The sequence below is a fragment of the Oncorhynchus gorbuscha genome, linkage group LG24, assembly GCF_021184085.1.
Source record: "Oncorhynchus gorbuscha isolate QuinsamMale2020 ecotype Even-year linkage group LG24, OgorEven_v1.0, whole genome shotgun sequence".
NCBI lineage: Eukaryota > Metazoa > Chordata > Actinopteri > Salmoniformes > Salmonidae > Oncorhynchus > Oncorhynchus gorbuscha.
Window position 1 is genome coordinate 58,708,048 of NC_060196.1, and position 5,000 is coordinate 58,713,047.

A 5,000-nucleotide genomic window follows, 5' to 3' on the forward strand; every position below is an offset into this window, starting at 1 on the left:
AAGCCCCTTGAATTGAATTGAGAGAGAGCTAGATATATTTGGTTGTATTTAAAATAAAAAACATTAGCTTTCACTTAATTAGCTAGTGAATGCAGCTAGCTAGTTTAGCCTACTCAAACACCTGGCTCAAACAGAGAGGGATGCTATGTTAGCTAGCGGGCTATGGCTATCCAACAGAGAGGGGTGCTAAGTTAGCTTGCTGGCTATGGCTATCCAACAGAGAGGGATGCTATGTTAGCTAGCGGGCTATAGCTATCCAACAGAGAGGGATGCTATGTTAGCTAGCTGGCTATGGCTATCCAACAGAGAGGGATGCTATGTTAGCTAGCTGGCTATGGCTATCCAACACTGGAACGCTGTTAACTAACCCGTTCGTTCTAGTAGCTATGTTGACTATGACGTTAGTTAATATGGTGACAACGATGTAAGCTGTGTGTAGCGGTTAGTGGTTATGATATGAAGGTTTGTCTTGGAAAGGTTATTTTGGCTGGTCACAGACTGCTGATGTGTTGTGCACTGAAGCCCACAAGTGAAGGGAAAAGGTGAGAGGAGGAGAGCACATAGATATGAGAATAAATGAACGAGCAAAGTGACCATGCTGTTTGTATGTGGCTGCTATGAAAGTCAGCCACATGCTTGTGATCTGGGGTGTAGAAACGGAAGCACATGTCTGTTACGGAAACGGAAGCTAACCTCAACCCAATTGAGATGGTGTGGGATGAGTTGGACTGCAGAGTGAACGAAAAGCAGCCAACAAGTGCTCAGCATATGTGGTAACTCCTTCAAGACTGTTGGATAATCATTCCATGTGACTACCTCATGAAGCTGGTTGAGAAAAAGCTTTGCAAACACTTGGCAATCATCAATGCAAAGGGTGGCTACTTTGAAGATTCTCAAATAGATTTTCATTTGTTTAAAATTTTTGGCTACTACATGATTCCATATGTGTTATTTCATAGTTTTGATGTCTTCACTATTATTCTACAATTCTTCACAGATCTTCATTGTAAAGGGTTTAAACACGGTTTCCCATGCTTGTTCAATGAACCATAAACAAATAATGAACATGCACCTGTGGAACGGTCGTTAAGACACTAACAGCTTACAGACAGTAGGCAATTAAGGTCACGTTATGAAAACTTAGGACACTAAAGAGGCCTTTCTACTGACTCTGAAAAAAAACAAAAAAAAGGTTCCCAGGGTCCCTGCTCATCTGCATGAACGTGCCTTAGGCATGCTGCAAGGAGACATGAGGACTGCAGATGTGGCCACGGTAATAAATTGCAATGTCTGTACTGTGAGACGCCTAAGACAGCGCTACAGGGAGACAGGACGGACAGCTGATCGTCCTCGCAGTGGCAGACCATGTGTAATAACACCTGCACAGGATCGGTACATCCGAACATCACACCTGTGGGACAGGTACTGGATGGCAACAACAACTGCCCTGTGTTACACCAGGAATGCACAATTCCTCCATCAGTGCTCAGACTGTCCGCAATAAGCTGAGAGAGGCTGGACTGAGGGCTTGTAGGCCTGTTGTAAAGCAGGTCCTCAACGTCGCCTATGGGCACATACCCACCGTCGCTGGACCAGACAGGACTGGCAAAAAGTGCTCTTCACTGAGGAGTTGCAGATTTGTCTCACCAGGGGTGATGGTCGGATTCACGTTTATCGTCGAAGGAATGAGCGTTACACCGAGGCCTGTACTCTGCAGCAGGATCGATTTGGAGGTGTATGGTCCGTCATGGTCTGGGAGGTGTTTCACAGCATCATCAGACTGAACTTGGTGTCATTGCAGGCAGTCTCAAAGCTGTATGTTACAGGGAAGACATCTTCCACCCTCATGTCCTGCAGGCTCATCCTGACATGACCCTCCAGCATGACAATGCCACCATCTATATTGCTCGTTCTGGCGTGATTTCCTGCAAGAAAGGAACGTCAGAGCTCTGCCATGGCCAGCGAAGAGCCTGGATCTCAATCCCATTGAGCACGTCTGGGACCTGTTGGATCGAAGGGTGAGGGCTCGGACCATTCCCCCCAGAAATGTCCAGGAACTTGCAGGTGCCTTGGTGAAAGAGTGGGGTAACATCTCACAGCAAAAACTGGCAAATCTGGTGCAGTCCATGAGGAGTAGATGCACTGCAGTACTTAATGCAGCTGGTGGCCACACCAGATACTGACTGTTACTTTTGATTTTGACCCCCCCCCCCCTTTGTTCAGGGACACATTATTCAATTTCTGTTAGTCACATGTCTGTGGAACTTGTTCAGTTTATGTCTCAGTTATTGAATCTCATGTTCATACAAATATTTACACATGTTCAGTTTGCTGAAAATAAAACCCAGTTGACAGTGAGGACGTTTATTTTTTTTGCTGAGTTTATAATTTATAATAATACCTTTTGACATAGAAACAATAGATTTTTGGCAGTTTTCTTTTAATAATATTTATTCTTTATAAAAGTATTCAAAATATTAAAAACATTCCACCCATGAGACAAAGATATTTCAAAAGTTCATAAGAAAAACATGAAATCTTAATCATATTGTCGAGGAGTTGCACCTACTAATTATCTTATGAACTTTTTATTGTTTTTCTTAAAGAAGTTTTTGCATAAGAAGTGTTTTGTGAAACAGGGCCCTGTTGCTTCAGTATTCCCTGGGTGTCTCCTTCGCCTCAGTTTCATCAAGCAACGTTATAAGGATAGAGCTCTGTCTGTGTAGGATGATGCCATGACGCCGAGGTCCAAGGGTTGATAGCCACCCACGGATGAGTCACCCACACACACACACACACACACACACACACACACACACACACACACACACACACACACACACACACACACACACACACACACACACACACACACACACACACACACACACACACACACACACACACACACACACACACACACACACACACTGAGTCTATAAGGAGCTATTGTCTTGTTACTTGAATAGCTTTAGTGAGAACAGAAATGGCTACACCAGAGACTTACTCATAACACTCGACCAGATGCGCGGTGTGCAACACTGTCAAATAACTAGCTTATCTATTATTATCACTGAACTGAGGGTGCATGATGTGTCAAGAATAGGAGAGAGACCTGCGACACAACATATTAAATGTATCACATTTAGATACCCGACTGGTTCTCGTCAGCTAATTCATCAGCTTCTTTTTTCCACGTTGTTTGTTCAGATTAAAGACGGCAAGACTAAATGTCGGTAAATTGATCGATTTTGCAGCAGTAAATTAGTTTTCGATTGCGGTGCTGAAAACATTCTCCCCACAGCGGTAGACAGAAGATAATGTAGGTAGACAGAAGATAATGTAGGTAGAGACAGAATATAATGTAGGTAGACAGAAGATAATGTCGGTAGAGACAGAATATAATGTAGGTAGACAGAAGATAATGTAGGTAGACAGAAGATAATGTAGGTAGAGACAGAAGATTATGTAGGTAGAGACAGAATATAATGTAGGTAGAGACAGAAGATAATGTAGGTAGACAGAAGATAATGTCGTTAGAGACAGAATATAATGTAGGTAGACAGAAGATAATGTAGATGGACAGAAGATAATGTAGGTAGAGACAGAAGATTATGTAGGTAGAGACAGAATATAATGTAGGTAGAGACAGAAGATAATGTAGGTAGACAGAAGATAATGTATGCAGAGACAGAAGGTAATGTAGGTAGACAGAAGATAATGTAGATATAGACAGAAGATAATGTAGGTAGAGACAGAAGATAATGTAGATACAGACAGAAGATAATGTAGGTAGACAGAAGATAATGTAGGTAGACAGAAGATAATGTAGACAGAGACAGAAGATAATGTAGGTAGAGACAGAAGATAATGTAGGTAGACATAAGATAATGTAGGTAGACAGAAGATAATGTAGTCAGAGACAGAATATAATGTAGTAAGACAGAAGATAATGTATATAGACAGAAGATAATGTAGGTAGACAGAAGATAATGTAGTCAGAGACAGAAGATAATGTAGGTAGAGACAGAAGATAATGTAGGTAGACAGAATATAATGTAGGTAGACAGAAGATAATGTAGTCAGAGACAGAATATAATGTAGGTAGAGACAGAAGATAATGTAGGTAGACAGAAGATAATGTAGGCGAAGACAGAAGATAATGTAGGTAGACAGAAGATAATGTAGGTAGAGACAGAAGATAATGTAGGTAGACAGAAGATAATGTAGGTGGACAGAAGATAATGTAGGCAGAGACAGAATATAATGTAGGTAGACAGAAGATAATGTAGGTAGAGACAGAAGATAATGTAGGTAGACAGAAGATAATGTAGGTGGACAGAAGATAATGTAGACAGAGACAGAAGATAATGTAGGTAGACAGAAGGTAATGTCTCAACTCCTTCCCCTAATTCTCATTGTCCAATTACGTGCTACAAAATGCCGTTTTCACAACTCCGGAGAAACTCTTTGCAAAACATGTATTTTATTAACATGAACGGTGAGCCTCTTCATTAGAGGCTGTTTAGGCTCATTTTCTAATCTTACCTTGTCTGGAGTGCTCGCTTCCGCGCCACGGTCTTACTCGAGTCCCATTGCAGAACGAGCTCTCAGAACCAGCGAATCTACACTTGACATCAACACTCAATTTGCAATAAAGAGCCTGTGCGCAGGTGCACAGCTCCAACACATTTGTTATCAGAGGAACCCGGTTGTCACTAGCTACCACAACCATGGCTACACCCTGCCTATTTCAATTTATCTGTTTCCTTCAATAGCCTAGATTTTCAATAATGAGATTTCCTCCTAAAACTTACCTCGACACTCCGGCAGGTGCCTTTCAGTGACCGTGCCTGTAGCACATGGAGTCGGGCAGTGATGGTTTAGTGGAAATCAAATTACAAAGGGGAGTTGAGTTCCACAGGCTGTATCGAATACGAGACAAGTCTACTGACCACAGAGCGCCTAACGTACTATTTTGGAGGGGCAGGTTTCTACAC

The 5,000-nt window shown here is 42.1% G+C and overlaps 1 protein-coding gene across 1 annotated transcript in view; it reads right to left on the reverse strand.

The window, feature by feature from the left end:
* The window catches only part of nrsn1l (neurensin 1-like), a gene marked incomplete at its 3' end in the record, with an annotated part of 8,218 nt that extends 3,523 nt beyond the window's left edge, over nucleotides 1-4,695 (reverse strand). The window contains exon 1 of the mRNA XM_046327069.1: nucleotides 4,549-4,695. The remainder of the gene's footprint in view (nucleotides 1-4,548) is intronic.
* Nucleotides 4,696-5,000: the final 305 nt, after the last annotated feature.